This window comes from Camellia sinensis, chromosome 11 (assembly GCF_055761805.1).
Source record: "Camellia sinensis isolate YWXY chromosome 11, ASM5576180v1, whole genome shotgun sequence".
NCBI classification, from domain to species: domain Eukaryota; kingdom Viridiplantae; phylum Streptophyta; class Magnoliopsida; order Ericales; family Theaceae; genus Camellia; species Camellia sinensis.
The window spans coordinates 88876554-88903933 of NC_138971.1; the positions used below are offsets into that span (position 1 = coordinate 88876554).

The 27380-nt window shown below is 37.2% G+C and overlaps 1 long non-coding RNA gene across 1 annotated transcript; it reads right to left on the reverse strand.

Annotated features, from left to right (window-relative positions):
• Positions 1-13: 13 nt before the first annotated feature.
• On the reverse strand, positions 14-18921 carry LOC145803171 (uncharacterized). Its single transcript, XR_014345291.1, has 3 exons — positions 18875-18921; positions 3388-3448; positions 14-394 (listed from the first exon to the last, which is right to left on the reverse strand). It is a non-coding gene; the product is annotated as an uncharacterized LOC145803171 (long non-coding RNA).
• Between the last annotated feature and the right edge of the window lie 8459 nt (positions 18922-27380).

A 27380-nucleotide genomic window follows, 5' to 3' on the forward strand; every position in this document is an offset into this window, starting at 1 on the left:
TGTAGTGACATACAGAGTCATGATTCTTTAGCTTCCACTACTCCAAACAAGGTGCAATGTAAACTATTGAAAAAGATGAGCACAATATTCATTTACTTCAATAGTACTTTATTAGTTCCGCTACCAAGTTATCTTGGTGTATAATAATTAAGATCCAATCAATTAACATAAAATGAAAGTACCAAATATTAGTAATCATTTCTTATCCATAGCCTACACCAAAAACTCACCTACAAGATCAATTAGAATCCGGTGCTTGCATTATGATAGCAAAATAGCACCCCAAAATCCCAAGCTTCTAGCATCCACAATAAATGAATTGTTCACTACACCAATCTACATCAACAGAAGTCAGCCGGCTTGCCGATATTAATGTTCTGCTCACCTAGATAACCTATAATAGCATTTTTTTGCCAGCTCTTGAAACTCCTGCAACCAAACATCAGTGTGATGTGCTTATGCATGAAGAATTAACATTATGCCAACCAAAAATCAGACAACCTAACTAATTACCAGTTTGGCATGAGCTAAAAAAGCTGCTTTTTGGATAAAAAAGTCAAAAAGCAAAAGACTGTTTGTTCTGAGCAAAAAAAGCCAAACTTTCCCACTAACAAAAAGATAACTTTTTAGCAACTACCAAATGCAACTAAAAAAAAGCAATAATTAGAAAAGCACATCGAGTAATGTAAAACTTGAAATTTTATAACTCAAGTCATCTGTAATAATAGTTAAACTAGCATATGCCATATTTTTGGTGATGAAATGTTAAACTAGCATATGCCATATTCAGTGGCTTGGCTTGGCATGCTCTTTCTATGTTTAAAAGGGACTAGACTAGACTAGACTATATACATATGTATGTATGTATGTATGTATGTATGTATGTATAGAGAGGAGAGAGACTAGACTAACAAAAAGAATTCAACTTTACATCTCAGGCTACTATTACCTATTATTACCTTCACCTCTGGAGATGTGGTTTTAGCCTAGTCTAATAGTTGAGACTTGCATTAATTGTGCCTTAGATTCTAAGCATGCTTAGAATCTCTCTTCTTTTCAAGTTGTGGTCTCAATCTTTGACAAAAGGAGTATTGTGGCAAGGAGATAATTTTTATGGAAAGTTTATCTAACCAGTACTTATCTTTGCACTCTGCTGCTGATCTCAGGGAGGTCACGCCACACCTTGTGAAACTTTTTTAGGTCCTTTGGAATCCCTCATTCAAGTTATGGAATTTTTCACATCTTAATGTTAATTCCTTTTTATTTTTATTTTTTTTATGTTTTTGGAATTTGAGAGTTTGAACTTCTGAGTTAATCTATCACCCTTCCAAGTCTTCCTAGGTCTATAGCTTCAGCTATTGTTTATTTATAGTGCAGGCACTTTTTTGAGCTTTATAATGGGCTTTGTACTGCGCTTATGTAAGACTTCATCATTCTGCCTCCACCATCTCTATCTTTAATATGAATTGATGTTAAATAGACCGCTCTCTCTTTTAGTTACAATTTTGAAATGGGTTATTCAAAGTAACTGAATGAAAAGGAAGGTATTATCTTGTTGACCTCGATGAGTTGAAATTAAAGCCTAGTTGAGTTGAGTTTTTTGTAACTTGTGATCCCTTACTATAGTATAATCTCTCTTTCCTTCTCTTAAAGGCATAAATAATAATTAATTGTACTTACTAATTTAATCTGACCTATGCTAAAGTGCTTCCTATGTTACAGGCATCATGTACTGTGCCTTTAGCAGGTTGTGTTATTCATCATTTATGTCTCTCGTTGGATGCATTGGCCTGTGCACAAGTCATGCGCTAATCAGTTTAAAATTTGTATTTCATCTAGTTTATGATAATTGTTTCTTATTAATTTGTTTGGATAATTAGGGTCTTGTTGCTCACTCAGCTTCTTTCAGTTGCGTCTTTTCTTCCAGTTTGCAACTGTACTATTATTGTGCTGTTCATGAAATTTATCAATTAGAAATTTATTGTTCTGATCTATTTATTTCAATTTTTATGCATCAGGTTCGCAATTACAGCCCACCTCCCGATATTAACAATAGTACTAAGGTCAATGTGGTACTGCAATGTCTTTTACATTCGCACTAACTGATCTTTGTTGACCAGTGGCCATTCCGAAGGGTAGACTAGAGTCTATGGCTAGGATCAGGGTGCTTTTAGTGTTGGCCTATGCAATTATAGGGAAAAAAGAAGAAGAAGAAGAGAGAGAGAATTATATTATCTCCATTATGCCATGCTTCATATTCATGAGAAATTACGTATTAGATGGGAAAGCATAATCAAAGTTAGAAACTCTAATTTCCAATTCTATATATTTTTAGTATATGTTTGTCTGAAGCATAACACAATCACCAAATCCCAATAGGATTTTCTCAATCTCTAACCGTTTAACCTTGCAGATGGAAGTTGGGATTGAAGATTGCCTTCATATAGAATTTGAGTACAATAAAAGCAAGTCAGCAAGAATGACAAATTTGTGTTTTTGATTAGTAATTTATTATCTGTGGCTTACTATGCTCTTGTTCAGACACCTAGTAATAATTAAACTTTGTTAATCCAATAAACTGAATGTTGATAAAAAAAGAAAAAAAAGAAAAGAAAAGGCAGCTCCTGGTTGTTCAGTTCAACTGGGTTGTGCAGGACACTAAACCCAGGTCCCACTTCTTCAATCAATCAAAGCTTCTTATAACTTAAAGCTGATATTAATCCATATGTATTAGGCTTTCGATTGGACAACTTCTCTATTTGGATTTTGGATTCACAATCTAACCTAACCAAATTAGCTGCCTCGGTGTTTGGCACAGTTTAGTTGTAATTTGTCACTTAAATTTCAATAAAAAGCAGGGATGTATGTCTTGGCTGACTTTGGTGTTCATTACTCAGGTATCATCTGAAAGACGTTATTGTGGGCAAGATATATTTTCTTCTTGTAAGAATAAAGATTACAAATATGGACCTTGAGATCAGACGCAATGAATCAACAGGATCAGGGGCCAACACCGATGTTGAGACTGAGACACTTGCAAAGTATGAGTTGATAGATGGTGCTCCAGTCAGAGGTGTGCAAGAATCATCATTTAGGTTTCATCTGTTTTTCAATGCATGCCATCAAAATAATACTAACTAAGCACAATCATCATTTAGGTTTCATCTGTTCTTCTAATCTCTGTTCCTACTTCAAGTATATCTTTCTTGCAAGTTAAATTTAATAATACTAAGCAACTAATATCTCCATCAAAATTTAATAATACTGAACAAAGCAAAATTCAACTAGCAATTGGAAACAATTTCTGTAAGAACAGAGACATTCAAACCACCCAAATCAATAGAAATTTTCATTGAAGAGCTATAAACACAACACAATTCAAAATACCTCATAACCTCCTGTCTCTCTATGAATCCTTGCTGCTTGAGATCATAAAGTTGAAATGAAACTGCAAGGGAGAAAAATTTAGCTTAATTGAATAGAAATCAAATCACAATCAAAATCAAAATCAAAACCCTAGAAATCAAATCAAAATCAAAGAGAGATGAGAGAGGAGAAACTGAATTAATCGAATAAGGGATGCAATTCAAGGCTCTTACCGAATTAATTGAATAGAAACCAGAAAAAATAGATATGCAAGCAACAATATTGTTGGCTTTTTTGACTTTCAAAGGTTATTTTTGTAATTGTGAGCATGCCAGTAAGGATCAATCAGTCCTTACAGAATATTAATTGCCAACCAATTATCAGACGATTGTGCTGTAGTTCTTTCAGCCTCAATGAAGAGGACTTTTACTGGTGGCTTTGCTTAGGAGAATTAACTGACATTGATTAAATGAAGAACAATTGCAGCATTTCATTAAGTAAAAATGAAAGACTTACAATGATCCAATTCAGCCTCATAGAGATTTACAACAACAATCTACTTGAAACTACTCCTATGAACGAAGTGCAGTGCAGGAATTTTAAAGTACAGCAATGTAAAGAATAGGAAATATAAAAACTGGAAAGGAAATAAAGTTGATAATACTGGTTTTTTGGATCTGAGTCTGAGAGCTTTTTCTGGGGCCTTCTCTGCTATTTATACTTCTCAAGGATAACCATCGAACTGCACTTCTAACCATCGAACCACTCCTCCGTGATTGCTGATCATGTTGCCTTATAGTTAGCTCCACTATGCCAATACCTGCAGTTAGGCTTCCCTCTTGATTTTTGAATTTAAATGTGAGTAACCGTTGAAGCCACGTCACTTTGCATCTCTTTGTTGATCCAGTACTACGTAGATCTTATGAAAACCAATACTAACTACCACGTGTACGATCACGATCGAAGGTTTGAATTGTCTTCCCGTATTATCCTCAACCTGCCACGTGTTGAACTGTGATTGGCTTTATACAAAATATGTAGCCAACATTACCCCCCGCACTAATATACCCAATACTTGGTGATATTAGTGGATCAAGGTATTTTATCCATGTTTTAGAACGTGCATGGGCTTTGTATTTTTCCAGAAATGCAATCGTCATTCATCATCTGCATTAAATTCTCCTTTAATCCTTTGAGCATCCCACTTATTCCAGTATTCGAAAAGACTGATACATCTTTGATGGCTAAGCCAATCTTCTCTTACGTTGATCAAGCATACGAAGAGTTGTTTGATGATGTTGTTCTTCCTCAAAAGAACCTTCATGCATTTATTGGCTACCTTTACCCACTTTCCTATATTCAAGTCATGGAAGCTTTTGCAAATTATCAATCTTTGGACTACGAACCTGTGATCCACGATTCTTTAACCCAAAATTTTGCAAATATGGATATTGGGAGCTCTTCTTCTAACCTAAAACCTTCTGCGTGGGATGAGGCTGCAGCTTCTTCTTCCTCTGGAGCTTCTAGTTGGAGAAGTTGGCCCAAACCTAAAGAATCGGAGTTAAGGGAACGAGTTAATCATCATTTCGTTGAATTTGTCGACCCTCTAATTTTTCCTCCCTCTGCTCGGAGCTCAGTGGTTTATCCATATGTATCCATTGACTGCCGCCGCAGTTTGGAGGACAATCTGCTCATAGCATGGTACACATCCTCTATGCCTACGAAGATAATACAAGCTATCCGACATCCAGAAGAAGCACAAGGGTATAGTCCATCGTTCTTAGCCCAGAAGGCAAAGCTTTGCTCTTTTGACTGGCTTGATTGTGTTAACACCCCCCAATTCCCTCATTCTTTTGAGATGGAAACTTCCATACCTCCTCCTCCGCAAAATCCCCACTAGATAGAGAAACTGAGGCTTGCCCTCTTTGAGGACCAGGTTGTCCCCCCCTATAATCCTCTACCTCTCTCTACTCTAACTCAGCGAAAGCAAGCCCAACTTCTATTTGCGGCCTTTTCTCACTTGCCCTTCAACGTTCTTGAGGATGATGTTCCTCTCAAGAACTTTCGATGGGCCAGTGATGTTATGACCTGATGTCATGTCCTCAACCCTATCCCCCAAGCAGAGCTCCAGATGTTTTTGGACCAACTCCCATTGCTTCTTCATTGGCACCAAACTTCTATGGCCAACACCCAGTCTTTGAACCAACTTTCAGCCCTTCGAGTTCATACCCAGTATGAAGCAGAGAACCTCATCGAAGAATATGATAACTTCAAGAATAAAAACTCTACGTACTGGGATGATTTGGATATGGCTGAGATGGAACAAGGGTTAAAAGAAACAGAGTTCGAAATAAAGGCCAAAAAACTCTTTTGTCAAGTAAGAGCACACCAACTTCAGCAACCAAGCCTGGAGAAAATAGAAGATAGAATAAAAAAGGAACAGAAGTTTATTGACCATAGATGGACCAAATTCCATGACCTTGTCATCTACTCTGTTCCTTACTTTTATGAGCTTGAATATGTGCCTAAGCAAGGCCTCTGATGTAATCATACTTATCTTAATAAAGCGGAGAGATTTTGTTTTGTTATTTGATGTGGTCTAATTTTACCCAGAACTAACAAAATTGTGGTTTCGAGATCATCAATTTTCTCTTCGAAATTTGACTCTCAATGAAATATTTGAAAACAATTTGACTTCTCTTACCATATGGAAGTGACCTTTCAGAATCAGAGCCTCGAATTCGACAATCTTTCCCCTTAAAGCTTGCTTTAATCATATCCAACATATGGTTAGTACGATCAATCAGTTTTAAATTGACCAATTTTGCTTCGAACAACAGTCCATACTTTCAGAAATATGGAAGCCTCCTTTAAGGACTGCATTGTTTTATTCTAAAAGAGCAATCTCTTATGTATATTATCAAACCAACTATTGGTTTGGAACTTAGAACAAACCATTCCTACCTTCGAGGGATTTCAAGTTTTGCTTCGAAGGATTTACTCTCACTAAGAAACCATAAAACAGGTTCTTAATCCTTTTGAAGTAAACAAATATCTAAACACTCTTTCACCGTGAGGCATGGAATGTGCTTCGAAGTAAGCTTTCGACATTCGAAGCCATTTGTCATTTCATTTTGGCACCAAAAATTGGCTTCGAAGCCAAATATTTTATTTCGAAGCTGACATTAGTATTTGAGATGTGTTTCCCTCCATGATTATCAATATAGAAAGAAACTTTTCGCATCCGTAGCTTTAGTGCTTCTTTGTGAATTCCGTTCGTGCAACACGACTGGGTATATTTTTTCAGACACAAAAGTTTTAAAACCCTTTTGTTTCGTGCTTTGAATTCACCTTAACCCTTCATCTCTCCTGACCTTCCTTTTCCTCTACTCTCTTTCCCGACTTCGTCTTTTGAGACAAATCTATCAATGGCTTCTCCTTCTTTGAAAATACCGGTCGTGGAGAGTGCGAGTTCGTCTGTGACCCTGAAAAGGATTATTGACGCAGAATGTGAGAAGTACAAGGCTGGTGAGAAAAGCGCCATTGACAGACGCATCTTCATTCCTCGTCGTTATGAGCAGCAAGAGTATGTGCTTGGGCCCATCTTCAAGGAGATCCTTACTGAGCTTCTAGCTCTATACCCACGTCTAGAGGACCATTGTCTCCTTTACGAAGGTGGTCTTGACTGGGGAAGCTGGAGGATGAACCACCCTCATCGCTGCTGTCCCACGGTGAGACTAGAGTGGCAAGAGTGGTATGATCGGGTTGTCCCTGATAGGACTCTGGACCTTCAAGAGCTCTGCCTTTTCGACGCCCTCCAATTATTCAGGTTCACTATTTCAGAGGACCCTTTCTTAATACCTGCTACCCTTTGCTTTTAGAATTCTGTTTTCAATTTCTTTCAATTCAGATGTGGGATGATGGCCCTTATTGTTCTTGATATCTGCCATTTATTAGGATTGTCCCCCACCGGAACCCCCAGATTAACCTGACCTACAAACCCCTTTTTCCCTCCCCTCTCTTAACTCATCTTATAGTGACTTTGTCAAGGCCGAGAATAAAAGGGAGGGCCCTGTGACTGATAGGGAATTCTTTTCTTTCATATTATATTGGCTTTGCAAATTCTTTTTTTGCACCTCTTCTCAGAGGATCATGCCTGAATTCGCCCCTCTTGCCAAAGCCCTTGTTTTACAGAAAAAGGTGGCTTTAGCTCCATACGTTCTACGTCATGTATATAGAGCCTGTTCTTTTTTTTGTGAGAAACCTTTGGATGCTAATCAAGGAGGTCCATTTTGGATACTTCAGCTTTGGCTTTTCGCATATTTTACTGAACTACAATCTAAATGCCTTAAGTTTTTCGAGCCAAATCCTACTACTCATGGCATGAGGCTAGCCAACATTTCACTCTATCCTTCTACCTTTGCTTTTTACTTCTCTTTCTTCCACCAACTCCCAGCTTCCTTTTCTTCCCATAACTTCCGTCCCTTTAAACCTACCACCATTGGACCATCTTAGTTGAAAACCTTTCTGAGTGATAGGTTCTGCTCTTCACCCCAACAAAAGAACATATGGGCCTCTATTCTAATCCCTAGAGAGTTATTCATTGGACTATGAACCCCAGAGCTTACAAGTGCATTGCTGAGCCCTATTGTCCTGCTCAATTTGCTAGGCAATTTGGCCTCTCACAAGGGGTCCCAATACCTCTCTGCAGCCAGACCAATTTATGTCTTACCAGCAGGGCCTTAAAGGTTCAAAGATCCAGATTAGAAGAAGCAACTTCTAAATTTATCCAGGACTTGATTGAGTTTGAGTATTTCCCTTTCATTCCTCAAAGTAACCTATTGAAAAGGTTCCAAAACTGGTGGGTGACCAATATAGAGGTAAACTTGGCCATTCCTCCCCAAGACCTATTAATGGTGTTGGATATACCTCAACCTAAATCGAAAGGGGCTGGAATTGTTACTTCTTCTACTGTTCCTGCTACCACAGTTCTTGCACCTGCCATTACAAAGCCTATTCGTACTGCCTCAACTTCTCCTAGAGTTACTTGAGCTGCCTCGAAGAAAGGTATGTACCCTTGTTTCTTTTCTCTTCTTCTTCTTCTTTATAATGCTTTTAGCCTTACTTCTAGTTCTTCTTTTGTTGAAGGTGGTGCGGGTGCCTCACAGGGAGATTCTCCCCAAAAGGTCCAAGTTTTAAATCTTCTTAGGAGCAAACAACAACAAAAGAAAAGAAAGCTTTTACTTGACCCTGAAGAGGAAGCACCTGGGGTTCAGGTAGTAGAAGAAGGAGAGGTAGAACAAGAGCAAGAAACACCCTTAAAAAGAAGAAAGAAGATGCCTGTCTCTCTTGCTGATTTCACTGGAGATCCCATCTACGAAGCATCCGCTAAAGCAGTGCAAGCAGAGCATTCTAAAGAGCTTATCGTATTCTAAAGGGCCGAGTAGAGGAAGCAACAACAAATGCTCAGGGATAAAGCCGCCACCGCTGATACACTCCAGAAAGAGGTTGTAAGAAAACAACAAGCTGCTGGACACTATACTCTTCGCTGCTTCCTAATCATAGCCATTACTTCTGAAATCAGTAAGCTCCTTTGTACTTCTATTCATCTTTCTTAAATTCTCAATACTGAGGCTTGACATTATTTTGTATTTCTTCTTTTGCAGCAATAACTACTTTGTCTATTCTTCCAATAAGGATTCCTTTAGTTTTAGTTGAAGTTGAACAACCTCAAGATGTGAAGCCCATTCAAATAATTCTCCCACTTCCTGGCCCTATATTTTCCATATCCTTCTTGAGGCCAAGTATTCCTGCTTCTCTTTCTTTTGGCTTAACTCCATACCTCCCTCATTTGTCTTTCTATTTTACTTAATTTGATTCTCTTTCGAGTTTTACTTCTCCTCCCCCTCCTAAGGAAATTCTAGCAGTTACTTCATCTTTGATGGTAGCTGATTCCTATAGAGAAGGTACTGGTAGCTCTCCAATCCATCGTCCATTATCTTTGCCTAGCTCCAGTCCTTCTTCTCTTGACCAACTAGTAGCCAAAACTATAGAGACTACTAAGGATACTCCACTTTCTTCTCCTATTCCTATGCAGTTATTTCTTCCTTCTACCAGGGCTCTTTCTGCACCTTCCATGTCAATGGATGAGGTGGATATCTTTGAGGCTAGACTTGCTAGTCTTTTTGACATACCTTCCACCTCTCCAATGACTAGCAATGAGACTGAGCCATTAGTTCTAGCTGATTCTCTACTAGAAATTTTTGAGAGCTTTTCCTCCAGTGGTAAGACTTCCTTGCCTTCGATAGACTTGGACAGCTGTCTGGAGCTGCTGGCATTTTTTTCGAGGATTCCTTTCGAAGCCTTACAGAGGCCTATAATCAAAAATGGCTTCCTCCAATGTTGCAAGATTGCTGAGCAATCTGGCATGGCTGTCTCCAGTTTTGTATCTCAGGTAGCAGCCACCATTGATTTTTACATCAACATTTGTCATGCTGCCAAGGTTGCAGAGGAGAAATTAGTGAGGGATCAGAGCTTTGTTTCCAAAGTACATACTGAGGTGTCAGAATTAAAGGAACAACATTCCTCTGTTCTCCAATTTCGAGCTCAACTATTGGAGAAGAAAACTCAACTTGAAGAGGAGCTATCAGCAGTCAACCAAGCCTTAGATTGTACTACCACCAAATTGCAGATTACCAATCAAGGACTGGCTGATCGAAAGCAGGAGATGGCTACAGCCATCCAGTTATTCCCATCACTTCAGAATAGAGCATCTATTGTAAAAGAACAACTGAGACATTGTGTTGACTTCTGGGCCAATCTATGGCTATATGTACTCAACTCTTTATGAAATAAACATTCTTATTTATCATCTGAGTGTTCTCATGTTATTTTATTTAGCACTTATTCTATTCCTTGTGTTTCCCATGCGGTTGGATAATAAGGTTTCAAATAGCTGCCATTAATTTTCTTGGGATGTACATATCCATTCAAATTTTTTAAATGATATGTTCCCATAGGCAAGACTCTATGAACTTGATACGGTCCTTCCCAGTTAGGTGACCATTTGCCAAACTTGTGGCTTTTAATCCCTATTGGGAGTATTGTCTTCCATACCAAATCACCTTCATTAAAACTAATGTACTTGACTTTCTTATTATAGTTTTTAGCAGCTTTCTTCTTTTGGAAAAGAATGTTATTTAATGCCAGAATCCTAGCTTCATCTATACTTTCTAATTCCAAGCACATACTCTGATGGTATTGCTCAAGATCTAACTGGTCTTGGCATCTCACCCTCAAGGACTTAACATTAATTTCTACAGGTAGCACTGCATCATGCCCATATACGAAGGCATAAGGAGTGACTCCTGTGCTTGACCTTGGAGAAGTCCAATAAGCCCACAATACATCCAACAATAAGTTATGCCAATCCCTAGGATTGTCTTCCATAACTTTTTGTATTCCTTTTTTCAAAGACTTATTGGATGATTCAGCTTGACCATTGGCTTGTGCATAATAGGGAGTGGAATTAACAAGGCTAATTCCAAACTCTGCCACAAAAGACTTTACCATTTTCCCATCAAATACAGTCTCATTATCAACAGTTATAGTCTGTGGGATACCAAATCTATGGATTAAATCCTTAATGAATCCAATGACTTCAGTCTGGTCTACAGCCTTGTATGGCTTAGGTTCGACCCACTTAGTGAAGTAATCAGTGACCACTAAGATGAAACAATGATACTTCGAAGAGGGTGGGTGTATTTTCCCCATCATATCCATGACCCATCCTCTAAATGGCCAAGGCTTCACAACTGCATGCAGGTCAGTAATGTGCATGTGCCTTATTGTGCCATGCTTTTGGCATGCTTGGCAACCTCTTGCATATTCTATGCAGTCTTTAAGGATAGTTAGCCAATAGTAGGAATGCCTTCGAAACAGCCATCTTATCTTCACACCAGGCTGATGAGCACCACAGATGCCTTCATGAACCTCAGCCATAGCTGTCAATGCTTCCTTTGGGCCTAAACACTCTAAGAATAACCCATCTCCCCCCCTTTTGTAGAGAGCATTACCATACATTATGTATTGCATAGACTGCAATTTAATTTTTCTGCTGGCTTTCGAAGATGGGCCAGCCAAATATTGCATTATTGGATGCCTCCAATCTTGTTCTTGTAAGTCATTATGATTGACTTCCAGGACCACATTCCTTTTATTTAGGGGTGGTATTACTTTCTGATATGTTGTTTGGCTTATGTCCCTTTGAGTATTATCCCTTCTCTTGAAATTCGAAGCTTTCTAAGCCACATCATTAGCTTTATTATTCAAGAATCTTGGGACATGAGTTACATTTGCTATCTGAAATTGAGAAAGCAGATGTAATGCAACAACATAGTATGGCAACATGCTTATACTTTGACATTTGAAAATCCCTTTCACCTAGTTAACTACCAATTGAGAATCCCCAAATATGTCAACTGCATGAGCTTGTAATCCAATAAGTATTTCCAGTCCCAAGGCTTCATATTCAGCCTGATTATTAGAACAAGTAATTTCATCCACTCTGAAACCATGCGTGGTTTCTACTCCTTGTGGTGACTTAATTACTATACCAATTCCAGTTAAACTATTGGCTTTTGATCCATCAAACCACATTTTCCATGGTTTAACACTAGCCATACCAAGTTCCATTATCTCTTGGCTTTCAGTTTGACATGGATGGTTTGCCAAAAAATTAGCTAAAACTTGTCCTTTTACTGCCTTTTGGGGGACATATTCTAGATGAAATTCTGATAAAGTTAGTATCCATTTGCCAATTCTTCCCCTCAACAAGGGTCTAGATAACATATATTTAACAAAATCTATGGTTGCAATTACCAAGACAGTTGTAGGCAAAAGATAGTATCTTAATTTCATTGCAGCAAAATACAATGCAAGGCACAGCTTTTCTACAGCTGAGTATTTACATTCACAAGAATTTAGAAACCTACTAAGGTAATAAACAGCTTGCTCCTTGCCTTCTTCATTGTCTTAGGCTAAGAAAATTCCCAATGAATCCTCTGTTGCAGCTATGTACAACTTCAAGGGCTTATCACCCTTTGGTGGCATCAGTACTGGAGGGTTAGCCAAGTAGGCTTTGATTCCTTCGAAAGCAGTTTGATGCTCTGCTGTCCACACAAACTCCTCTTCATCTTTTAGCCTTAACAAGGAAGAAAATACTTTAGTTTTCCCTACAGTATTAGAAATGAATCTTCGAAGAAAATTAACCTGTCCAAGGAACTTTTGTAATTCTTTCTTACTTGATGGAGGTCTGGCTTCAATGATGGCTTTGGCTTTATTCTGGTCAATCTGTATTCCTTTCTTGTGTACTACATAGCCCAAGAAGTTTCCAGATGATACGCCAAAAGCACACTTAAGAGGATTGAGTTTCAACTTAAACTTTCTCATTCTTTCAAAAGCTGCTTCTAAGTGAAACAAATGTTCCACCATGGATTGGGATTTCACTACAATGTCATCAATATAACACTCTAAATACCCTCCAATGAGGTCATGAAAGATAGTGTTCATAGCCCTCTGATATGTAGCCCTAGCATTCTTCAGGCCAAATGGCATGTTAACCCATTCGAAGGTGCCAATATTTCCAGGACATTTGAATTCTATCTTATGGACATCCTTCTCTGCATTGTAGATTTGGTTATAACCAGAGTGCCCATCCATCATTGATAAAATTTGATGCCCTATTGAACTGTCTACCAACAAATCTACTATAGGCATAGGATACTCATCTTTTGGAGTTGCTAGATTCAAGTTTCTGAAATCGATGCATACCCTCATTTTACCATTCTTGTTAACTACAAGCACAATATTGGATAGCCATTCAACGTACCTGGCTGTCCTAATAAAGCCTGCCTTAAAGAGTCTAAGAATTTCCTCCTTAACTTTCTAAATCACTTCTGGACTCGTTCTTCTTGGTTTTTGCTTGTATGGCTTGAAATTAGGCCTCATAGGGAGCCTATGTTCTACTAATGACCTATCCAATCCTGGTAGTTCATTATAAGACCATGCAAAACAATCTTTATATTTCTTCAAAACAACCAACAACTGGTCCATTTCAAGAGCATTCAACCAAGCACTTATATAGGTGGGCTGTTGTATAGAACGTTCCCCTAAATTTACTTCTTCCAAGGAGTCTTGTATCTGAGAACTTACTGATGCTCCTTCTTTGATTCCTTCTGATTTCGAAGCAATCTCCTTACTTTGTTCTGCTCCCAGTTTCTTTGATTTAACATCATTACCCTCCTCCTCATAGACAAAGTCTGTCCACAATGCTTCTTCCTCCTGTATCTCCTGGACTTTTGTTTCAATGTTCAAAGCACAATATTTATCTAAGGCAAAAAATCTGATCTGTTGCTATTTCTTCTTACAACTAATCATCATGGCTTCTTTCTCTTGCTCTTGCACTTTCTGGACTATTGATTTTACATCCAATACTGAGAACTTAATTAGAGCTAAAGACCTGGCTTCATGGGTTTCATCTCTTTGCCTACAACCAGGCTTCATTGTCATCCTTAATGACAAACTCTTCATCAGTACTCTCCTGGACCAAGTACTTTAGATGTGCAAATTCTTCATTAGCCGTCACTTTGGCTGATCCATAAGGTTTTCTCAGTATACTGAGTGGTGCCACTCTTTCAGTATATAATTTGGCCTTCGCAAAATCTGCACAAGCTATGAAGGGTTGAGGATCTACATTGATCTCCCTCGTCTCTCCATTGCACAAGGCCATCATGATTTTCTGATGTAAAGAGGAAGGCACACATTTGTTGGTGTGAATCCAATCTCTTCCAAGTAAAGCATTATACTTAGCATTGCTGTCGATAACGAAGAATGCTGTCATGCAGTCCCTAGTTCCCACACTCAGGTTGATGGGCAAAATACCTAGGGCCATCTGTTTGTCTCCAGCGAAACCAGTAATGGCTGTACTGGTTGGGATTAGTCTGGGGTTCTTCTTTCCTAGTTTCTTCAACGAAGATTTTGGAAGCAGGTTTACTGCTGCCCCGTTATCCACCAGCATCCGATTTATCTGTATTCCATCGAAGAAGGCCTTGATATACAAGGGTTTGACATGCTGTGTCATGGATGTCGTGAGATACTCAAAATGGTATGAGAGGTTAATACTTACCTCTTCCTCACTCTCGTCTTCAGTTTCTATTGGGGTGGCTACTTCGGATTCGTCTTGCACCATACTTACTTGTAAGTCTTCACTAGAGACTAGAATTGGGTCAATCTCCTGACCTTAGTTTTCATCTTCAGCTTGAAACTCCTGTGGTAATATAAGCACCATATTCACTGACATTGGAGGAAACGAGCCAAATTGGACGACTGGCTGTACCTACTTTCCCTCTTGGTTAACTTGTTTAATTACTTCAAAAGTGTCCTCCATTCTGCATTCTGGCACTTCTGTATTAGTAACGTCCTTCAAATGGTTTGTTTCTGTTGGTTTTTCGACCAAAAATGTCTATTCAGCCATGAAGGCTTCAAACATTTCTTCCTCAACCATCCCCTTCTTTTGGCCTGTGATGACTTCATCTTCTATCTCACTATCACTTTCCATCAAAGCTTTTTCCAATCCTGCCAAGCTGGATCATTCCTTGGCCTTTAGTTCAGAATGAACTTTGGCCAACTGCTCCTTGTTACAACTTCTTTTGTTTGGAAGAGTCGATTTTAGATTATGGTCTGACTTTGAATCTTCTTCTCCTTCTGCCTGGCTCTTTAGCTGAACCAATGAAGAGCTTTCTCCACATTCTTTCAGATCCTTCTGGTACTGAGTGTACCTTCATTGGATCTTCCTTTTTTGGGACCCAGAAATCACTGGGACCATATTTGGTTTTTTGTTTTTGGGTGCTTAAGCAATACCCAATTGTTTGGAGCCACCAAACGAGATTTGACCATCCTACCTTGGTTTCCAACAACATTTCTTTGGGTAGACATCTCCCTAGGTTTGTTCTGCATGACAAACCAATCTGGAACTCTAGGTACCCATGAACCTACTGACCCAGCTATTGAACTGTTTCTTTCTTCCTTCGATGCCATCTTCGAAGCTGGCTGTGAAGGCCACTGCTTGGCCTTAACTCCCTGTTTTGGGCCTAACTCAGGCCTTTGATGAAGGTGGCCACTTTTCATCCTGCGTGAGACTGGTCTAGGAGGCCAATCTTTGGCTTTGATCCCATAAACTGAACCCTTCTCCGGTCTCCTTTCAGGATGACTGCTCTTCATTCTATAATAATTAGGTGGTCTGGACTCATGTAAAGGCCTCTTGCCTTTAGAATGCATTCTAGCGGTTGTTGGCTCAGCCATTAATGGCTGTTGCCTAATACTAGTTGGATATGGCCTTTTGTTATAAGCACTGGTTGGTTTAGGATGCCTCTGTACATCCTTGTAATATTGCTTCCCATCAATTGGAAGCCCTTTAAACCACTTGTAGCTCAGCCTGCATCTAGGACACATTCTTTGCATAACAGCTGCTTCTAAAGAATCGTCATCTAGTGCTTCTTCATCAGAGTCTTCCCTCTGGTCTGAGAAACCTTGTCCAATAGCTGGTAGATTTCCAGTGTCTTTCTTGACAGTTGTCTGGCTGGCAACATGCATCTGCACATTGACTTATTCTAATTCTTTCAAGGACAAGTTCTGGAAGTCTGGCTTAATAACATTGGCTGCCACCTCTCTAATTTCTGGGAATGGATTAGTATCAATCCCCATGGCCTTTTCTGCTTTAGCTGGGAATTTTAAACTCCCCTTTCGAATCTGTTCTTGAATCCTGTCTCAAAAAACAATGCAGTTTTTAGTTGAGTGAGACCAAGAATTAGGCCATTTACAATAAATTTTTCCTTTAAGTTCTTCTAGAGATGGAATTTTGACTCCTTTTGGTAACTTCAGGAAATTTGCAACAAGCAAATGATCAAAAATGTCATCTGCCTTTGTTAAGTCAAAAGAGTATTTTTTATGAAGGTCTTTCCTTTTAAACTGCTGATCAATTGTTGTGTCTTTATGAATTAATGCCTCACAGATCACAGGTTCTTTCCCTACAATCTCTGTTGCATCAATTTCATAATTAGGATCTCTATAATACGTCTTGTATGATGCATTACTCCGATCTTGTTCTTCTTCTAGTAATGCTTCATACATAGACACCTTATAGGTTAATTCCACTAAGTCTCTAAACTCAGTTGAGTCAAACTTCTTTCGAAGCCTAAACTCTAGACCATGTTGAGCCAATCTCACAAATTCAGGCTCTGGTAAGATGATCCTACATTTATTTCGTGCTCTTTTAAATCTGGCAATAAACTGAGTAGCCTTCTCATTAGGCCTTTGACTCAATCTTGCCAAGTTTACCATGTCTCTATTTGGAAGAATTGGGCATGAAATGCCTCTTCCATTTGTTGCCAAGTTTGGATAGAGCCAGGCGTAAGGTTAATATACCATACAAATGCTCCCCCAGTTAGAGAATTTGGAAATAATCTTAACTTCATATAGTCATTATTGGTAAATTCACCGCACTGAGCCGCGAACCTAGCAATATGCTCAATCGTTGACTGGTTTCCATTCCCATAAAAAGGGCAAAATTTGGTATCTTGAAACCTCTTGGGTATTCATGTACCCTATTTACCCATTTTGGGTATGGTTTCTTGTACACAGGAGTCTGAACCCCTCGAGCCATTGGTCCACACATCTCTCTAACAATATCTGCAATTTGGTCCCTAGGGACCATATTTTGTGCCTGTTGAACCACTACTGGAGGAACAAACACAGAATTTGGTGGACAACCTTGTGCCTGGGGTCCTCTTGGTCCATAGGGTGGTATATTTGGGACTAGTTGTCCTTGTGGTGCTGGCTGCTGTTGGGGGTATGGGTGACCCCTTTGAGCCTATCCTGTGAAAGGACCTGCGAAAGGTGCTGGAACAGGTGTTGTGTTTCTTCCAGTTATAGGAAAACCTTTCAACCCCCCAGGTATAAATTTGAATAAAGGATTAGTGAACCCCCTCGTGCCAGGTATGGCTTCGAACATGGGATTTGGAACCATCCTTATGCCATTTTCTTGTACTGGGCCAGATTCACCAATTTGCATGGCTTTACTGTTAAGTAATGAGGCATTTTGACTTGCTATAGGCCTCGAAATATGTTTATACCAAGACTGAAATAATGGTCTTTCATAGTTTTGATTACTAGTTTGACCATTAGAATGTCCATTAATTTGTATAGGCTGTTTATCTTTATCCAATCTTTGCTGAGGGACATTTGAAATTTCCTCCATGTGTCTTGTGTTTGTTGGTTGGTGGGTATTCATTCGATTCAAAATGAATGTTGCCCACCTTTCCATTGTGTTCATTAACTGCTGTCCCATGGCATCTACTAGGCCACCCCATGGATTCATTGGCTGAGTAAATAGAACAGTGGATGATCCAATTCCTCAGCCTCGTCCAATATTATGAACAAGTGGTACTTGTTCTGACGTGCTGGTCTATTCGACCATAAGTTCTGATAAAATGGGTGTTTCCACAGGATGTGTTATCACATTATCCTCTGGATTAGACATTTCTACCTCTCCTTCCATGCCTTCTTCCAAGCGTTCATTTTCTCCTTGTCTCCTATGTCTAGCCATTTCAATTAGTCCCACCGGGCGTGCCAAAAATATATGTTGGCTTTTTTGGCTTTTGAAGGTTATTTTTGTAATTGTGAGCATGCCAGCAAGGATCAATCAGTCCTTACAGAATATTAATTGCCAACCAATTATCAGACGATTGTGTTTTTGTTCTTTCAGCCTCAATGAAGAGGGCTTTTACTGGTGGCTTTGCTTAGGAGAATTAACTGACAATGATTAAATGAAGAACAATTGTAGCATTTCATTAAGTAAAAATGAAAGACTTACAATGATCCAATTCAACCTTGTAGAGGTTTACAGCAACAATCTACTTGAAACTACTCTTATGAACGAAGTGCAGTGCAGTAATTTTAAAGTACAGTAATGTAAAGAACATGAAATGTAAAAATTGGAAAGGAAACAAAGTTGATAAAATTGGTTTTTTGGATCTGAGTCTGAGAGCTTTTTCTGGGGCCTTCTCTGCTATTTATACTTCTCAAGGATAACCATCGAACTGCACTTCTAACCGTCGAACCGCTCCTCCATGATTGCTGATCATGTTGCCTTATAGTTAGCTCCACTATGCCAATACCTGCAGTTAGGCTTCCCTCCTGATTTTGAATTTAAATGTGAGTAACCGTTGAAGCCACATCACTTTACATCTCTTTTCTGATCCAGTACTACGCAGATCTTATGAAAACCAATACTAACTGCCACGTGTACGATCATGATCGAAGGTTTGAATTGTCTTCCCGTATTATCCTCAACCTGCCACGTGTTGAACTATGATTGGCTTTATACAAAATATGTAGCCAACAAATATATACCAAATTAATCAAATGGAAACTAAATAAGTTAGAAACTCACAAAGAAAATCAAATCCGTGGAAGGGGCTTAGAATCAGAATCGAACTCTTAGAATCAAGCTCGGAATCAATCGATTGGTACTCGTGTAACTAACATCATCGAAGGGGCAGTGGCTGGTGGTGGTCGCTGGTGGTGCTCGTGTGTTTGTGTGAGATGTCGATGGAGAGAGAGAGAGAGAGAGAGAGAGAGAGAGAGAGAGACGTATATACAAAAAAAAAGTGTGAGCTAACAGATTGCAATAAATCTGTTAAAAAAAAAATGACAATATTAATAATAAAAAAAATCTGGGAGGTGAAGAATGTATAATTTTAACAATATTAATAAATAAATAAAAAATAAGAGTAGAAAATTTTAGAAAAAAAGATTTAAGTATAAGTTTATAAATTATTTTTGTATTAAAAAAAATCTAAATTATAACTAGAATATCTAGTTTATTGGAAAAAAAAATAAAAATTTGTCATATCTATTAGAAATTTATAAATATTTAAGAACATCTAGAATTTTTTTTATTGTTTATAATTAAAATATAATTTCTCTAGAGAATGGGTCAGTTTGGGACAAAAAAAAAAGGTATGAATCTAGAATGAGAGGGAGTGTGGCGTAAGTTTTTAAATAATTTTTTTTTTACTTTTTAAATTCAAATAATTTACATATACTTAGATGGAAAAATATTTTTAATTTTCTAAAAAAAATTACTAAATTCAAAAAAATATAAAATTTAATATTTTACGACATGAAATGTATGTTGTCTTGAGTGCAAATATTTTATAACATATTTTTTTATGATGTGAAATATACATTTTTTACAGCATACTTTTGCATGTCATAAAAAAATCAGATTGCATTTTTTTTTTTGGTACAAGTTTTCACGACATTCATTAACATGACGTGTAAAGTTATAATATTTTACAATATAAAATGTTTGTTGTCTTAAATACACATATTTTACGACATATTTTTGTAAGTTGTAAAACATACATTTTTACGGCATACTTTTGCATGTCATAAATATATGAATTAACGACTTATATAGTATGTATGCTGTTATTAACAAAACATTAACGGCTTGCAAAAAAAAAAAAAAATGTCGTATAATGTACTAACTACGATGTGCATTTAATGCATGCCGTAAATAGTTAGTTTTGTTGTAGTGTAAATCTCTTTAAGTTACCTATATATGCAAAGGTTTTGGATAAGGCAATCATGGCCGAGCTAATTACAAAAGACGAACAAAAATCCAAAGAATGGTTCAACAAGAGACAGGGATATGACATAAGGAAAGGGCTAGAAAATCCACCTATCAAAAAGCCAAGTGTAGGAAGTACCGTGGTGCTATCCAAGGAAATAGAACTGCCCCAATTTGTCCAGATTGCAGTAAGAATCATTTCGGAGTATGTCATCAAGCTACAAGTGCTTGCTTTGAATGCGGTCAAATGTGACATCAAATAAAAGATTGTCTAGAGGCCCGGCAAAATACTTCAAAAGATACAAGTAGTTCATCGAGATCGGTTCAGAAATCAAACACAAGGCCTAGCATGGGAAAAGAACCAGTGAGACAAGCAAGGGTTTTTGCACTACTCTTGGGAGATGTTCAGAGTATGGAGCCCATTGTATCTGGTATACTTTCAATTTGTGCTCATGACATGTATATTTTCATAGATTCAGGTTCTACACATTCATTTGTATCTAGTCAATTTGTGAGTAAATTGAACAAACCATCAGAACACTTGGATTTCTTGTTGTTGGTGGCTACACCGTCTAGCGAGTATACTATATGTACATCTATTTATCGGGATTGCTATATATTAGTTGGGAATGTTAGTTTGACTATTGATCTATTGCCCATTGACATGAACCATTTTGATACTATTTTGGGAATGGATTGGTTTTCAACTAATTGTGATACTATAGTTTGTGTAACAAAGAGTGTTACATTTCAATCACCAAATCAGAGAGGATTTTTCTTTCACGGAGAAAAGGAGTAGTACCCCCACCTTATTTTATTTCATCCATGAAGGCTTGTCGACTGCTCAAGAAAGGGTGTTAGGGTTATTTGTGTAGTGTTTTAACTATATAGGAATCTAATGACAGCTTGAACAACATCCTAGTGGTGAGAGAATTCCCATATGTATTTCCTGATGACTTACCAAGCAATTGATTGATAGGAAAATTGAGTTTATAGTTGATGGTGCACTGGGAACTCCATCTATTTCTAATACTCCTAATAGAATGTCACCTGAAGAACTAAAGGAGTTGAAAATTCAATTGCAAAACTTGCTAGACATAGGGTTCATCTGACCCAGCACATCGCTTTGGGGTGCACAGTGTTATTTTTTAAAAAAGAAGAATGGTACACTTCGTCTATGTATTGATTACAAGGAGTTGAATAAGGTGACTATCAAGAATAAATATTCATTGCCTAGGATTGATGATTTATTTGATCAACTACAAGGGGCACAAGCCTTTTCGAAGATTGATCTTAGATTAGGTTACCATCAGCTCAAAGTCAATGTAGAGGATGTTGAGAAGATGGCGTTTAGAACCAGGTATGGCCATTACGAAGTTTTGGTCATGCCTTTTGGGGTTACCAATTCCCCTACAGCATTTATGGATATGATGAATAGAATTTTTAGACCTCATTTAGATGAATTTGTTGTAATCTTTGTTAATGACATTTTGATTTACTCCAAAAGTGACGAAGACCATGAGATTTGAGTTTGATCCTTCAAACTCTTAGAGATAAAAGTCATATGCATAGTTGAAGAAGTGCGAGTTTGGCTGACTAGTGTGACTTTTTTGGGCCATGTTATCGACAAAGAAGGTATTTATGTTGATCCTCAAAAGATTGAAGCAACAGTCAACTGGCCAAGACCTACTAATGTAACAAAAGTCTAGAGTTTCCTTGGGTTGGTAGGTCATTACAGGAGATTTGTCAAAGATTTCTCCAAGATAGCAGTGACACTCACCCAACTGACACAAAAAGGAATGCCATTCGAGTGGATAGAATAAAGAGATTTTGCTTATCAACAATTGAAAACCAGGCTGATCACATCACCAGTCCTTGTACTACTATCAGGTACGGAGGAGTTTGTTATTTATAGTGATCCATCTCATAAGGGATTAGGTTGTGTCTTAATGCAGAACAAGAGAGTTATTGCTTATGCTTCACGCCAATTAAAGCCACATAAAAAGAATTACCCAACACATGATTTAGAATTGGTAGCCGTTGTTTTTGCATTGAAGATATGACGTCATTATCTGTATGGGGCTACGTACGAAGTGTTCACAAACCACTAGAGCTTGAAATATTTGTTCACACAAAAAGAACTCAACAAGGGACAAAGGAGGTGACTAGAATTGATGAAAGATTATGATTTGCAAATTCAGTATCATCCTGGCAAACCAAACACCGTGGCAGACACTCTCAACTGAAAGTCAATGGAGAACTTGGCATGCTTATTCACCAAACAAGGAAACATACTACAAGATTTCAAGAAAATGAAAGTGGAATTGGTCTAACATGAGATTGGAGGGACTTTAGCTGCAATTTTAGCTCAACCATCAACCTTTGAAGAAATCAACAAAAAACAATTGGATGATGCTTACTTTAAGAAAGTTTTTGATGAGATTGACTCAAATCCAAGACCCAGATTCACAATCAAAGATCAAGTGTTGCATTTTGAAGGCAGATTATGTTTTCATGATATGCCAGAGCTAAAAAAGAAAGTCATAGAAGAAGCACAACGCTCTAAATTTCCACCCCAGAAATACCAAAATGTATCAAGACCTCATGCAAGTCTATTGGTGGCCAAACATGAAAAGGGACATAGCAGAATTTGTTTCTCGTTGCCTTCAGTGCCAACAAGTTAAAGTAGAACACCAAAAGCCAGCCGGTCTACTTCAACCTCTTTCTATCCCGAAATGGAAATGGAAATGTATCATGATGGATTTCATAGTTGGCTTGGCTCACACACCAAGAGGTATGGATTTAATTCAGGTCATTATAGATAGATTGACCAAGTTCACCTATTTCTTACCTATGAAATCTTTTTGCGACATGGACAAACTTGCTACCTTGTACATAGATGAGATTGTTAGACTTCATGGTGTGCCTGTTTCTATTGTGTTAGATAGATACTCCAAATTTGTCTCTACATTTGGGCAAAGCTTGTAGAAAGCAATGGGAATAGAATTGAGGTTCAATACTGCCTTCCATCCATAAACCAATTGATAGTCAGAAAGGATGATACAAACTTTGGAGGATATACTTCGTTTATGTGCTTTGGATTTCTAGGGAAGTTGGGAAACTCATATACCATTGGCAGAATTCACCTACAACAATAGTTTCCAAGCAAGTATTAGCATGGCACCGTATGAGGCACTGTATAGAAGAAAATGTAGATCACCAATTTGTTAGACGGAAATTGGAGGTAAGCCAATGTTGGGGCCTGAAATTGTTCAAGTCATCACCTAGAAAATCAAGATTGTTCAACAACGACTCAAAATCGCCAAAAGAGTTATGCAGATTTGAGGATGAGGGATCTAGAGTTCGAAGTTGGATATCATGTGTTTTTGAAGATAACTCCAATGAAGGGCCAGACTCGAATTGAGAAGAAATGAAAGTTAGCTCCACGTTACATAAGGTCGTTTGAGATTCTGGAGAAGAGTAGTCTAGTGTCATACCGATTAGCATTATTGCCAGAGATGGAGCAAGTCCACAATGTATTTCACATTTCTATCTTACGAGATTATGCTCGGGATCCTTCCCACATGATAGATTATCGCCGGTTGGTCATTGATAAGTATTTAGAATATGAGGAGCAACCTATTAGTAAAACAATTGAGAAACAAAACTACACCAATGGTGAAGATAGAACAAAAAGAACACTATGAGAGAGATGCTACTTGGGAAAAAGAAGATGAAATAAGGATGAGGTGCCTTGGTTTATTTCCAAGTTAAGGAAAGGCAAGTTTGGAGGACCAAATTTCTTAAAGGGGGAAGAATGTGACAACCAAGCATTCATGCATGACACATGTCATGTTTCTTACATTCATGCCTTGTGTTATATGTTTATGTCAAATAGAGCTCATTAGAATTAGAAAAGAGAAGAAGAAGTTAGCTTGAAAACTAAGTCTAGGAAAATCATTTGTTTCATGTTTTGAGTTAGGGGAATGACTTTAGGCTTGCTTTGAAAACTATAGGATGACTTGTTGAACAAATTGAGGAGCTTAAAGATCCTAGTCTAATGTGCTTGTCCATTTCATGCTATATGAATTTTTGCTAATTGGGATTAGTGTTAAGTAAGTATGATTAGAAGAGAATACTTAAAAAAGTATCGCACTCCCGGATAATATTATCTAGGTCTCTCCTCAGCTTAGTAATTTGTGAAGTAGCCTGACCGCCTCTAATCACATAGTTTGACCATATCCTAAGTGTGAAACTTAATCTTGATTAATTAGTGTGAACCTTGTTTAATTAGTGTTAAACTTAACTAACCAGACTAAGTAAGCAAATTAGATAACTTGGTGAAGCATACATACACCTTTCCTTTTTATCCCTTATAACTAATTATTGCCCTACCTTACCTCATAAAAGCTAAATCAAACCAAAGAAGAGAAGAACAATCATGCAGTAGCCTAGAATCATCGAAAGAAGGCTAGAGAAATGGAGAAGAAAGGAGAAAAAGAGAGAAAAGAAGAGGGACTCAATAACTTCACCAAAAATCATTCTTTAACCAAGTTAAGGTAAGATTTCAATTCTAAATCTTGTCATAAACACTTCTAGAATCTAAGAACAAGAAGAAACTAGGATTAATTTGAGTTAGAAATGAAGAAATTTGAAAGAGAATAAGAAAAGTTGAGCTAGGTTGAAAAATTAGGTAGGAAGTTTAGAAATCCATCTTCTTGATTTAGTTTTTAATGTCTTTGATGAATTTGAACCTCCATCTTCATATGTTCCTTTAATTTTCAAGAGATTTATAGCTTAAATTCATGTTTTGAAGGAAAGGAAAGAAAAGTTTCTGAAAAGGATTTAATTCATGAAGTTCTTGACAAATCTTGTAATTTAAACTCTTAATCTTGGAATTAAACTAAGTTTTATTGTTAATGATTTTGAAAATGACTATGCTTTCATGTTTTCCATCAATTCTACATATTTTTCATTGAGTTTGTAAGATCCCTAACGTAGAATTTGAGAAAAAATAACTTAGAACCAAGGCTGAATTTCAGACAGGGCTGTTTTGCCCAACCCTGCATGTCCGGTTGTGAGCCCCGTACGTGTGGCCAACTCCCCAACTTACCAAAATCAATTTTGAAAATAAAGACACGTGCAACCCACACGTGCCCTGCCTCTCCTGTATGTGCGGCTTGAGCCTCGGATGTGGAAAAATGTCCGATTTTGTGCGCAAGTTTGTTTTACAACCCTCTGTCACATAGGACACTCCTTGTATGCCATTGAAACCTAGTTGAGACTTGAACTAGACCTAGAACAACACTAAATACATAAAAGAAATTTAAGGAAAATACTTAGCTAAGTTTAGATATTTGAAATGTTATGTTTATATAAGTTTATTTAACAAGTTGATATTTTGTTCTTGTTTTGTATATGTCACGCATCGGATGTGTTCAAGGAGCCATTTCTCAGTAGTAGTGTAGTAAAGGTATGTTTGTTAAAACTATGATTCAAAATGCAAACATATGATATGTTTAAGAAAGTTATGATATTGATTTATTATGAATGAACATCCTATACTCTTGTATCATCTATTAAGATGACATCTTGGATCATGTTTGTTATTGGAAATCATGTCAATAACCTCTAACTAACCGAGCTCCTCTTGCCACCTGTTGTAGACTCTAACTTGAAAGCCTTGGAATGTTCATCACTATGTCTAGCTTGTAAGTTAAACTTGTGTTGACTTAACTAAATTATATTACGTTTGAAATAATTTTGTGCTTTGTCTCTATAAAATTTATCGATGTTCATTCATTTACCACTTTACTATATTATTCACTGGCTTTGGTTCACCCCTCTCTCCTATATATATGTAGGTGATGATGAAGAATAAGTTTGAGAAGAGACGTTAAGTTAGAAGTCTTTTTCTTTTTGTTTTGTACTTTTTGGAATGGTGATTTAGAGACGATAACTTTGTATATATGTTTTGATTTTTGTTAAGAGCATGTTTCTAAATGTTGTACTTTTCTTTTTGTATTGTTTGAACTTGTAAATGTCAAAGTAAATAAAATGAGAAGCTTACTTGTTTTGTTTTCATATAACTTATGCACATGCTCTGAATGAACTATTGGTAATTAATGGACAAATGATTCCACATAAGTTCTAATGTTGTTGGTCCAGTTTTGTCTTGCTAGGCTTTCAGTAATCAGACACTACTGACTAGTCACAACTACTATCCTGTTTTGGGGTAGGATGGGGTCGTAACAATTTATCTCACGTTGTTACTTAAAGTCTCCTTGATTGTTGGCCATGGGGCCTATTACTTAAGGCGGAATGCCAATTCATTTTAAAGTGTCCCGTCTTGTCTTGTCTTGATTATTTTTTTGATTTCATTTGTTTTCTTTTAAATTGTTAAATGTAGCCTGGGGCACTTGTAATTATTTGTAATGGACACTTCATCATTGTAGATTTATGCAAGAGAGAACCTTGATTGTTTCATTTATTTTATCTCGCTTTATATCTTGGAAATTGACTTAATTAAAAGATTTTGAGAATGGATTCGACTAATAAAAATTTGAGGATGTCAACTTGATATCAAAACTAATCAAGTTTGAGTTTAATCTAAGCCTTTTAGTTTAATTGCCATGTAGGACAAAAGTCCCATCAAAACTCAAAAGCTGAATTTCCTTGTTATTTGTGTGGTTTACGGAAATTCATTTTTAAAATAAAAAATTAATTGAGTCTTAATACTTTATGTATAGAAAATTTTAACAATTGGAAGTCAAATATGTACAGATTTACTAATGACTGATGAAAATTTTATCACAATGTGATCATATGTAAAAGGCTCATAAAAACAATTTCTTTCAAGTTTAAAAAGAAAAAAAGAATTTGATCAAATCCTCATTTATGTTAATCAAACTTTCCAAAAATCATGAATTCCACTTGTATCAAAACATTTTTTATGAAAAAATAAAAATAAAAACAACAGAAAATTCGACAATATAAAAATTATGACTTGGTTATAACTCATGGTGTATTATTTTGGTTATTAATCAAAAATGTTTTTGCTAATTTCTTAAGTTTTTGGTTATGTCTAAAGTAGTGCATCGAGTCTTTAATTATGTTTTAAGTGGTGTTTGATTATGATCTATTGTAATATTTTTATATGACAATATTTAAGCATTTTGTTATACGAAAAAGTGTTTAAGGTGGGTTGATTCAAAGGTAGGATTTATGTTTATATCAGTAATATCGTAAGAGTTGTTCATATTGATGCATACAGAATTACAAATTCAAATCATAAACAGTGTCCTCAAAGAGAATCAAGCAC